The sequence below is a fragment of the Bombus huntii genome, chromosome 2, assembly GCF_024542735.1.
Source record: "Bombus huntii isolate Logan2020A chromosome 2, iyBomHunt1.1, whole genome shotgun sequence".
In the NCBI taxonomy this organism is placed as follows: Eukaryota; Metazoa; Arthropoda; class Insecta; order Hymenoptera; family Apidae; genus Bombus; species Bombus huntii.
The window spans coordinates 10,186,202-10,199,445 of record NC_066239.1 but is presented as its reverse complement, the minus strand read 5'-3'; the positions used below and the strand labels follow the sequence as shown (position 1 = coordinate 10,199,445).

General features: G+C 38.3%; 1 protein-coding gene across 1 annotated transcript in view; it reads left to right on the top strand.

The window, feature by feature from the left end:
- The window catches only part of LOC126878297 (uncharacterized), a 114,159-nt gene that overhangs the window by 96,380 nt on the left and 4,535 nt on the right, over positions 1–13,244 (top strand). The gene's annotated exons all lie outside the window — the stretch shown is intronic.

The window sequence follows — 13,244 nt, the reverse complement described above, 5'->3', positions numbered from 1 at the left end:
TTATTTTTTAGAATTTATCACGTATGGTAAAGGGACGTTTAATCCCCCAAAAATCTTGCAGCCAACTGTAAATATACCATGCTCCAACATAAATTCCTGCTCGTTAGACTTTGCATCTGAAGATTTCGCGAGGAATCACGATCCTCTGGTTTTAAAGAGATTTGATTTATTACTTGCCGCTGCGAATTTGCCTACTCCTGTTTCGTGGAGGTAATTGTGGTAAAGAATGCGGAAGTTAGACATGCTAAGATACTCGTGAGTTTTCGCGTTGCTATGTATACATGTTATACTCGTGGGAGGTGATTTAAGCGGTTTATTTAATTAGTTTCTTTCTATTTCGTGCCGCTATCCATTCTTTGTCTCGAAAGAAACGATTATATATCAGTTCTTGGAAGCGTTATCACGTTATTAATGGAGAAAATTCCTTTCATCTTGTAGTAAATTCAAGTGCTTCTGTTTGACGAATCTCGTTGTTTGAGTTGAATTCTTAATTGGCTAATTCGATACTGTTTGGTATCTTAAGTAATTTTCTTATCAGCCTCCTTTCTTATAAATAATCCACAAAGATATCTATATATAAACGTTATTAAATGTTAATACTTCTTTGATATAATCATTTCAGTTTATATTACCAAACACCGTAAAATTCATAGTCCATCAGCCAAACTTTATACGTATTTCCTATTAAAATATTCAACAACCTATCATTAAAACTAACAATCGATAAACCACTATTTACGATCGAACTGAAAGTTTCCTCTTCCTTCGATCCACACCGCTGTAATCATAACCCCGATATGAACCAGACGAATCCCATTACCATATGTATAATCGCGATTTCTACCAGCTAATTAGGTTTAAAGCTTCCTCTTTCGCACCTGGAATTAATCTATTCTATACCGCTACGCGAGGCGTCATCGAGTTTCCTTCGATCAATTTCTGACCGGAAGCGCACCTCGATCCCAATCATTTCGCGGCTCGCGCGATCGCTATCCCTATTAAAGGCAACGGCCGATATCGCATACCAGTTTTATCTGGGCGACATTACGTGCTGACGTACGAATATCCCTAGCCGATTAATATCACCATCGCGATGTTGTCCCATGATATTGATAAATGATAATCGCCGGTGCGCCGCGGCCACGGCGCGCCCCCTGTAACGCAAATAATTTAATAATGGCAGATTAACACTGTCGCGGACGAGAGGTAGGATCGGCTTGCGAACGACGCAAGGAAAATCGTCGAGGACATTAGTATGCTAATCGTTTCGTCGGCGCCAATGGCCCCAATAAATAATTCTCTTAACGCGAGAGTCGGACGACAGCCTGTCCGCTGCTTGTAACCGCTACCGTTACCTGTTCATCCCCCATGTGCACTGCCAGCCTCGGTCACGGTCTCTCTTCGATGATTTTCTAGGTTTATCACGGTTTCACTAAGAAAAAAGAAAGAGAAAAGAAAAAAAGGAAAAAAAAAATGCAGACATCGGCGATTCATCCGTAATCGCGCGATAAATTACATAAAACGCTATATTTCACTCGTCGTGTATCATTCGGCTTGTCCCTCGTGTATCATTATCAGGATTCAGGATTATTTTGCTTGCCACAGCGGTTAAAACTCTCCTGCGGACGCTCGAAGCGAGACGAGTAAACACGGACCTGGCGTTCCAGTGATAAGAGTTGTTAAGCGCAGGCTCGTTGTTGAGCAACCTAGCAAATCGAGATTTTTCTGGTTTTCTTAGCTTTTCTCCAGGGGATTAGGTGATTGGGAGATTCAGGTTGTGAGTGGAAGATCTTGGAGCGTGATGTAAGGCTGTTTATAGGCAAATCTATATTTATTGCTTATCGACCTGAGAAGGATACGTTGGGCATTATATGAATGACTGATCGATGTGCTTATCGACGTATTACGTGTGTATTTGAAAAATTTTATAAGACTTTACAGGTGTCCTGTTATGAAATGATAATTATTCCTAAATCATGATAAATAAAAATACATTGGAGTAATTGTATTTTAATACGATAATTTTAGGAACATGATCATATCGAAACGTAACACTTTGTGCATTTGTCATGAACGCGACCCGTGTTTGCCAATATTATCACACGACGTGTGTTACTCGTGTGATTCGATATTATAAGACAATGGGATAATATGACTAGCAGAGGTGTAACAACGAGTAAGAAAAATCGATCAATCATGAGGACGAGGGGGATTGCGAGTCTAACAACGCTACGCTATAGCATCCAGTTACTTTTATGAAACTTTCACGCTAGTTTCTCGTTGATGAAAGGATAACGTTTCGAAAGAAATCACGGTATGTTCTTTTTATTAACCATTAGCTCTTATCCAAAAGCAACGTGAGTTCTTCTCGGATACTGGTTTGAAAATTTCGCCAACGAGAGATAAGGCGAGCGTTAAAAATAAAATTCATCGATCACGCGGTGATTTTGTGGAGCAAAACAAGGCGTAAAAATGACAGCACGCGTCAACTTTGGCGTTAGGAAATTAAGTCACGATTAAATACATCGTGTAATTTCTCAGTTTCGCCGGTGTATAATTTGCCCCTCTAATGACAGTGACTGGCTAATTAATTGATCGGTAGCGAATAAATCCATGATTAAATGATCGCGTGTCTCTCGATAATGATACTTTGAATATCGCGCCGGTTAAGTGGAATAAGTGTGCTCTTTCACCAAGCCTCCTGCGAAGAATACCTGACGATCGGTCGAATACACCTGCGATCGAGGAAAAAAGGCAAGAGATCGTCTTTCAGGGTTTCGAAGCGAGCACGATTGAAATACCACTCGATTCTATTGGGAATCATACGATGACGTTGTGTATCGATTTCAAAGCAGCCGGCCTCCTCCGGCTGAATCATCCACCCACGCGTGCTTCTTACTGTTCGTGATCTCCATCGCATCGTTCAACTCATCGATCAGTTCGTTCTTTCATTGTTAATTCGTGGAACTATGAAAGTAGGTGCGAAATTTTCACGGTGTCAAACCTGTGTAACTTTGAATTACATTTTCGTCTTTTTTAAATTATATTTTAGCTACTTATCACTAGATTGTAACATTATATTAGCACGAATTGATTTATTTATAATAATTATTAATTTCAATGTTGTTATAGTTGGTTGCTTTTATAGTGAGAAATTCTGTTTATGAAAGAGTAACGATTTTAACAGTCAACGTAGATTAATGTTCATGCAATAAGAATAGTTTGGTGGATATGAAAATTAATTGTATCATTGTGTGTCTACTTTAGAATAATTCAAAGTATAAACAGAAATTTGAGAATTGAGAAACGAAGAATTTAATAAGATATTTTTATGCCAACCAAATTTCTTTTTTATATAATTCTATCATAAATAATTAAACAGAATTCTCTAATACTTACACGTTTTCCTCTTTTTTAATTTATACAAGAACATCATTCAGACACGTACAATTAGTGTAGAACGCCTTCTGCTATTATCATCGAAACGCATCGTGGCTATCGAGCCTGTAATTTAAAAGAATTTAAAAATAATATATTACGAATCGTCGTTGGAAATATAAAAGAGGGTTGGTCCACACGAGTGGACCCTGTGTTTGCTTTGTTCCGGTTCTTTATCTTCCGGTGATTTAGCGTGTCGTGGGTGGATTTTCGCCTCTGGCGCGTTATCCTGTAGAAGGGCTTTTGGTAGAAAGCCTCTTTCGATAGAAATCAATTCACAAATGGATGACGTTTCACTATTGAAAAAGTGCATTTACTCGTACAATATGTTTCAAAGCTTGAAAGGAATATGCTTTTTTAAGGATTTCGTCTCGTGATAGTAGTCCGATTAATTTCTACTTGATCTTCATTTTATATTATATAAGTTAAAATTTTATTGAATTTCAGCATTTCAGTCCGCTTAAAATATTTTTAACCGACCAGATTCATAAATAAGAATTATGAACGAGACGAAGACCATTTTTACGATATGTAGTAGAAATTCTTTTTTACGTAATCATCAATTTCCACACGTACCGCAAAACGAAAGGTCCAAAGTTACGCATCCTCGAGCTTCAAATATGTGTCCCCCCTTTTTTCTGTAGAAATCTTTTATTTCATCCATGTACTTATCAGATTTCTGTTTTTATCATGTATCGTATTATATCACATTCTTTGTAGGAATATCCAATCATTCTATATTAATTTCTGCTTCAACTATAAGTAGTTCTTCCAATTAAATAATTCTCATTCAAAATATTTCCTCTCCTTATTTCCAATCTCAATGCTCTGATATTTTCTACGATATTCAAATTCTTTCTTTCACGCATACAAAAATAAATTTCATCGCTGATAAGTCACAGTACACTTAAACCATGGAATTCGATTCGTTTTCGATCTTTATACTCCTAAATTCAACAAACCACAAAAAAGAAGCGATTCCCAGGCATCTGCGTGGGTTTACGCGTGGCGCAAGAATCGTTAATTTGTCGCGTCGGGAAGTACAAGCGTCCTGCGGTCTCATGTGGTCCTACTCGCTCGTTTATGAACGACCTTTACTATTGTAAACGTACGCAGGATACGTGGTGCAGGATTTACGCGTGTACGATACACGTACGAAACGGTGAAGCGACTAACCAAATATTTATACATGTCAATCATAAGAGACGACGAAGCGTCGTACGCTGTCTAAACAGGCCGCAGGGGCCTCGTGCAACGCGCAAGCCATCCAGTAGCGTTCAACATCGTGGACCTTTCCGTTGCTCGTTGCTCTATCTCTAACAAGCCTCTCGATAGTTACCGTTTGTCATGCGCTCCAAGTCGTGTTTGCTTCCCCATGGAAGAAAATCATAGGCCGATCTGTAAGGCCATCTAATTTTCATCTCGACTGTTGTTTAAGTGAAATTACAGTAGACTAGCCTACAGTAGCATTGCCTGTTCAGAATAAAGAATGTAATGTTTCTGATTCAAATTGTTTCATGAGCTCATTTCTTAGGTATTTCTTTTGTTTGATCTTTCTATTTGTACTTTTACTTTATCTTTTATTGACTTTTCTAATTTTGATTACCAGTATATTTTCCTTTTCTTTAATAAATAATAAATGTAACGTGCATGTTAACACGCATTTAATTCAATTATTATTTCTGAAACAGTAATCCTTATATCTATATCTACTTGTGACGTTAAATTACCAGCTAAGGTTTATATCTTTCTTCGTACGAAAGAAAAAAAAGAAGAAATACAATTAATCCAAATCTAATTCAAATTTGCACGAGAGATATTAAACAATGGAAATACTACAAAGTAGCCCAGAAAATGGCAAAAGGCTGTTGTTGAAACTCTCGGTAAACTGCTATAAGTCACAAGTGCGTTCGCTCGTGGCAGATGCACAAAGAGTATGCTAATAATACGAGTCGTTGCATTGACGTTCAATAAACACGAGTTTCGAATTCTATCACGAGTTTATCCAGTAAACCGCTATTAACGTTTGCACACGACAAAACGCGTCAAGATGGGAGGATGCTTCACTTCAAAGCCATTCCATTTAATTCAACGTTCATTGTAACTGCATTTGCACGAATCCTCAATAATCGACCATCACCACGTCGACCACATCATAGACGTCGAGAGTTTCATACAACTTCGATCATTTAATCATCGTAAAAGTTTAAAGTCTTAAAAAAAAAAAAAAAGAAGAAAAAAGAAGACGGTGTACCATACTCGAAGAAACCTTGCTTTCCTCCATTATTTTATTCGATTAGTTTAAGCAAACACGTATTTAGGTGTATGTATGTAAGTCGGTTACCAATTAACGGCCTGCTTGACAAATTTATCGACGACTCGAAATTCTATCCCGATCTGCTCGCGAATTTATGATGCGTTCCGCGTTCTACACGCTTTACAACTCTTATTACGCTAATTGGTCCTGCCATGTGTACGTATCTGTTTACTACCGTTAATTTGCACCTTGGTTTTTATTTCTCGCGTAACGAGCCACCGATCTTTCTTTAATATATGCATACTCGACTGGAGAAAGTTCCATACAACGGATTACATGCATAATCGACAACTTCTTTCCACTGTCTGTGAGCTGTTGCGATTGCGGAACCCTATACAGGTCCGTGGATCGAGCCTTTTCTGCGGCTCATCGTGTGATCGCAGGTTGTCAAAGGTTAATAAGTTCTGCCACTGACATTTTCGGTTGCCGGATCTTAACACTAGTTACGTCTACGGTTATATGGCTCCTAGGGAATAAACTTAATGCTTAGGAAGGATTAGAGTGTACGATTAGCATAATCGAAGTTTACTACTAAAGTACATGGTTGGACAAGTGATTTATGGTAATAAGTTATTATGTACTATTAGTTCAGCGGCTCAACTACAATTTTATTAATGCTCGACCTTTTACGATCAACCGTGTATTTTGTTTCAGTCTATATCGGTAATTTACGAAGTTAAAGATATTGTACTTAGAAAATCATTCAAATTGTATCAAATAGTACGAAAATATCTTAATATCTACAGCTTGACATTTGATCATGTTAATTCAATTAGTTGCACTAAATTTATTAATCATGTTGTTCATGGAGCACGGCCAATATTTTAGATTTCGTTTATTTGTTTATCGAAAAGGGAGCTAAAGGGCTCCCAGATCACGTTCTACAATTTAAACTTTTCGTCTGATCTTTATATTTTCCTATTATCAGCAACGAGCAAAAAGTAAATACTTAATACTACAAATCTTTAACAACTAATAATACAGAAGCGTAAAGCATTCGATATTGGATGAGAGGCAAAGGAAATAGCTTGTCATAAGCCATGAAGATAAAAGCGACAAAAATTGGTGTAACAATGGATTGCATCGCCGTCGCCGTATCCTGGTGGCAACATAGCAATTAGGCGTGTCTATGATTTTCTCACGTTCCACGCGTCGATCCGCCGCAAAAAGCGAAACAGGGACGACGGCGATTGCGTAAAATTTTTATGCACATTTCGAAAGACCTTTCGTCGCAGCCAACGATGTCGTAGACGCGATATATTCAAATCACCGCCACCTTATTACGATACGACAAGCTTATTACGATAGGCAGACGGCGTATATCGAGAGCCACGGGTGTATACGCGCGTCTATCTCCGGTTATTTGCCATATAACGGAACAGTTCTCAGCTCTACGGTGAAACGTTGAGGCTCGTGGAGACCTATAAATTATTGCCGTACGTCTATCCAATCGCAGCTCGGCCGGCTGGTGAGTTAAAAAGAATCACGGACCAATGGTGGCAGAGAATGTCCAACGCTCGTAACTACCGCCTCCGGTTCAGGACGGGCGCAGTAAAATCGGAAATATCGCCGTAGAAATGCGTTACGCTATCCGATCGATCGACGAGCGTATCATATTGTATGATAATCGTGGCCGATATCGGTTGTGGCGATCCATCATACGGAATTCCATTCTCTGACCTGGAAATTCGTCGCCCTGTCGCGCGTTGCACGCGAAACGATGCCAAGGATCTCCAGGAGTAAAAATTGTAGGCGGTAGCCATTTCGATGGTTGATAGGCGAGCTGGTCGCGATGCGATTTCATTGGTTGAAACGGACAGCTAGGAAACCGTGGAACGATTTCCAGATTGTGAAAACCGTGTCGATTGATCTTGTTTTCTATCCCGGGAGATTTGTTGCTTCGACAGTCTATGCAGGATTTAAGAGACAGTTTAATTAGATGCAGTGTCGTGCTGTGCACGGTGTATGACTTACGTCAGAGAGTAAGAAATAGATTATTTTTTATTTCAGATGAAATTCTATTGCCTCTTTGTTGTATGCCAGTTGAATGTCTTTCAGATTTTATTGAAGAAGTATTTCTTATTGAAAGTACATTACATGTACTCTTTGATATTTCATAGAAAGCAAATCTTATTTTACTTAAGAACGTTCTATTCAAAATTATTATCTTTAATCATTTTAATGACTACTTATAATACTTGTTTCTTTTTCAATAAAAGGGTTAATTACAGAAATGATGCATTTTCACGTAAAACAAAGTGACTCGGTAAAAAATTTCCCCGTTATTCCATCTACTCTTCACCTACAAAATGCTTGTATACTCATTATTTTAAAATCGCAATAAAATCAAGCGACTCTAGGATTAACTCTTAATTAGCTTTTTCCGTCTAACCACGTTGATCCAGTATATCGAATTAAATTAACTCGGTGCGTACTCGTTCAACGTATTCTTAATAGACCATTAGGCACGACTCGTGGTTGTATTGCATCGTCACTTAGAGCACCACGGACGAGTTCTTCAGGTAGCATAAGTTCTCGCGTGAAATCATTGCGTCGACACACCCTCTTCGTACGGTAAACCCTAAACAGACAACACGAACGCATAAACTCTGGTTGTAAGAGATAATCCGGTGTCCGTACACATACAATCCTGATTTTCGACTGGTAACCCAAAGTACAAAGAACCAGATACCACGCGGGTGCACAAGCGTGAACAGACATAAAGAAACACGTCGATAGGTCCCGTCTTTTCGATACCAGCGTTGCCTCTTTGAATGTTATCGGTCTACCCTGCACGACGCGGTTCATATATCGAGATGTATGTGTATATCGATAGTAGTCTCGCTTGTACAGAATGCTGGTTTCTATTTAGTCAAGGCTACCTGAAATTTTAAATTTTGTTTAAATAATTGATGGTCGTTCCTGGCGGTAATAGTATTATTGTATGGAGATTAGGAAAACGATAGATTCCTTACAAGATTCTTTAATCGGATTAAAATACGTACTTAAATTTATTGTATAGACAATTTTTAAGTGGGAGGCTTTAGTTTATATAAAATTTTATTCGCAGATATTAAGAAATAAATATCGCGTTCTTACGATAAATTAGCTGTTTCACGTACGTGCAATATTGTGTATGCATGTTACGCAATGTACAATATTGTATATGCGGCATTTAATAAGCTATTGATTAACTAGATAAATTTCAGTCTCCAATTTTAGTGCTTTTTACGTCTTCTTTACAAGACCATTCAAAAACTATATTTCTTTTATTTTTAATATTAAATTTATTTTTCTCGCACGTTAAAGAGCGACAGAAGCTTGTGTTTCTTGTATTTAACGTCGACGGTACAATATAATCGATCGTAGTAGCGTGGTTTTGCTACTACATTGATAATTTGGCGATTTATTAAAATACGAGATTGCAGAAGTAGAAGCTTTTACTAACAAACCTACCATAACATCGTTCAACCACAACAGAGGGTAACGAGGAGATATCGCAAGTTTATAGTGGCAGTTCATCCAAGTCCCAATATCTTCCCCGGACCCTGATATTACGAGGTTAATCTGAAAGTACGTGTCCAATAAATCCTCCCGCCGAATATTTCGTATCTCACATGTAAAAACCACTGGTTGCATTGAACCTCTCATTCCCTGACTTATAGCAGATCGGCTCGTATTTTTTCTCATACAAGAAACCTCATCCCTCTACAGGTACATAATCAGGAAACGAGTTTGCAATTCAAATGCCATACTTCATAGCCTTTTTATACTTTGCGTCTCACATGGATGGTCTTAAATATTTATCCTCTAACATTTTTCCGATCTTAGTGTTCTTGCGAATTAAGAACGATAATCGATGACACAGAACGTGTATCTTTACAAGCTATAGACTATGTCACAGCAAAATTAGCACGTTCTTTTTCGTTTATTTTGTCATTTTGATGCATAAGAGAGATTATGCTAATTTATGATTGGAAAATTACAGTTAGAATTAAAAGGAAAATGGCGGAGCATGGAGGATGTTATAAAATTTAGTATTCAGTAGATGATAGACTTGTGTACTGCAAGTACGTAGTAAGTAGCGTTGTAATAGGTTTGATCAGCTGGTAGTTCATGAAGTGATTTTTATTCTATTGATAAGATCGAAATATATTCGCAAAGAATGAGATCTGCGAACTACGCGTGAACAGAACAGATTTTCGTGAAATTTAACTATTTTTATTTTTTAACCATTTACAGGCAGATCGTTCCAGATCGTTCGTTCGATGGAAATTTCACTCGAGAATTAAAAAAGACCCTTACGAGGCTTTTAAACATTTAATTTAACAACTATATAATTGCAAGATTTTAAAGATATTCTGGAAATCTGAAACAGAAAAAAGATGAATATGGACGTAAATACGAGAAATAGGAACTTACGCTTTGTCATCGTAGGATTAGTTCATCGAATAAATGGTTCACGAAAAATTTCCTCGTCGATTGAAAACTGCACTTTGCAATTTCACTTCGATGATGTGATTAGGGTGAAAATTAGCCGTCTTTCAAAACGTGCCAGTGCACGTTGCTAAAGCACGTCGTGGAGACGTGTCTCGTGGAAATATCCCACGACAATCGTGCGTACGCGAGCTGCCAACGAGCGACCGGCTAATTTCGACTTTCGAAAATACGCTTGGCATACCGGCTGACTGGGCATTTCATTATCAGGCGGAAGACGACTCCGCAACGAATTCGAGACGCTAATTAGCGTGTTTCGGGCCGTGGTTTGCCTCCTAACACACTGGTGGGATCTTTAAATGCGTCGTCGACTCGCAGTACCGCTCGTGAGGGGATGTATACGATTTAACGGAGTTACAGTATCCGCGACGAACACGATGTTACGGTACAATATACTTTATGAGCCGGAATGAGTAGTGCTTTTCAGTCTGAAAGGAGTTTCGTCACTGTTTGTATAGATTTTTTTAACGTGTCACCATAGATACACTCATGTGGACGTTGTTCGAAATACGTTTTTTGTTCGGTTTCACTCGTTAAAAAAAGGTTTACACGATGGAAGCTCAGGGCTTCGATTGAGTTATTGCATCGAAGATAAAGGAACCTTGGAATAACGATACAATTTATGATTATGGAAATGTTTGAACAACGAAGTTAAAATTTACGTCATAATAAAAATATGTGCCTCGATTATTGACTATTCATTTAGCAAGGAATAAAAATTGCTTTATAATAAATGGAATTATCAAGTTCGAGTAAGCAAACTCGACAAATTATTAACGATAACTATTTTACAACTAACGAACAAGATTAATAACTTTGAGTTGTAATTTGTTACGAATGAAAACAGAGTGAGCGATCGTAACAGAGTTTGGAAGATCGAATTAACAAGTATCTAATGTGTTAATTGCCACTGTCGTCGGATACTAAAAGAAGAATTTTCACAGACATATATATACTTAGAGTATTTAGTGGAGGAAAGATGGTTTTAGCCCTTAATTGCTACACGAGTTGGGTAGGTCGTACTTTGCATAAGTTAAATTTTTAAGCAAAAACAGGCGACAGTGATAACAACAACGTTCGGCAATAAATTCACCTTCAGCAAGCACAACTGAAAAATAAAAAGTAATTATCATTTTCTGATCTTGCTAATAAAATCTCCAGAGCGGTTGAAGTATTCGTACGAAATACCCTAACGACGTGAAATTAAAAAAAAATTACTGGGAACCTTTAGGAATTCCACGTGAATAGCGTTTGCCCAAATTTGGCAAAATCGATAAATCGAGTCTCTATTTCCTCGTAACTTCCACCGACTCGTGCTGTATCTCAAATTCCAACTCCCACATTCGCAATCAGCACGAAGCGTATCTCTTCGAGTACCGTTCACTTGGCGATGATTATTCCAGTATTTCAGTGGAGTCAGCAATTAACGATAAACATTAAGTCGTCGTCGTAGTCGGCGTAATGCCGCGTGTATGACGCGGTTCGTATAAGGAGGATCGATTAAAATCGCAGTGCCAGTGAGAGGAGGCCAGTCGGCGATGAGGCAACAAACCGATAAGGATCCGAGAACTCGGTGTGTGGTCCGTTTGTGTGTGAATATCCGGCCGATCAGAAACAGCGTTGGCCACATCGCGACGTCGAGTTCCTCGTACGGGAGGCGCCAGTTAGTTAACCGCCTCAACCCTGAGGGACGATGGCTTAATTAAACGACACGGGCGTCGAACGCTATCTTTTATTGTCCCATTTCTATAAATCTCTGGAAACCGAGCCCTCTTCGCTATTCTAGACATCGTTGCCTGCCACTGTGCGGGATAGACAGACAACATCGTAGGCGCGACACTGTTGAAATTCTAATTTGTGCTGCTGTATTCGTTGAACGTCGTGAAAAGGAGGGCGTGGAGATTCGTTACGGACGATTGGTGAGACTCGTGCATGTTACAGAAGATTGATAGCGTCGTAAGATAAGCACGATAATGGGAATTTGCGCGCGCTCGATGGATCGTTAATGCGCTAATTTAGAATTCTGATGTGACGATGATTGAGGATTATGGGATAATTAGTCGTTGTAATGGTGAAATATCTGTGAAATAGGATTTCTAGTAGTTAATGGAATTGGATAGGAGTAGCCTCTAATATGGGAATATTTCTGATACATCGTTTTAAATAATCATTAATGTTAAATATACGAATTGAATTTCTAATTCAATACGGAAGTTACCAATGCTGGAATAAAATAGATTTTCGTGTAGTTACTGGAATTTTTCATTAATAAGCCTACAATTTTTAACGGAAGATCTGTATAAAAAAAGATAAATAATATTAATAGCTGTTTTTTTAACACGATATAGATGCAGGAAAAACGTGTTGGATCTTTACCTATTTATTTAAAGAAAAATGATTTTTCATATTAGTAGTGACATGAAATATTTTAATATCTGAGAACATACGGATCCTTTTATCAAAGTTTCAATTCACCTAGAATCTTCTCAGTTTGAAGATTTTCTTACGTATAGCACTGTTCAATTGAACCCCTCAATCAGTAAAACTAATCAAATTTTACAAAACTCCATTTCATTTCTAATTCGCGAAGTTAATCACGACTTAATCAGACAATGACTTAAGCGATTTATGCAAAATTTCGTAGGACACGATGAGCGTATTCTTCGGATGTTCGTAAGGGCGAGTCCATAGCATCTCGTGAGAAAGTACCGGTGATACAGGATCGGTATTAACGTGCAATAAACCACTGTGTTAGTCACGCAGCGCACATGAGCGCTGGTACGCGTTTATAGAGGTGAAAACATTAATTCGGCTTATAATTTTTATGCAAAACAGGCCTCTCGGGCGTTCAGCTTCGCTCCGTACGATCGCTCGTCTTCTCTTTCTCCCCTCTTTTGCCAAGACTTTCGGCTTAATTGCGGAATATATCTTGTCGCTAAGAATTAGAAGCCGGCTCGCGCGATTCGTTCACCACCGTAATCCATTTAATTCA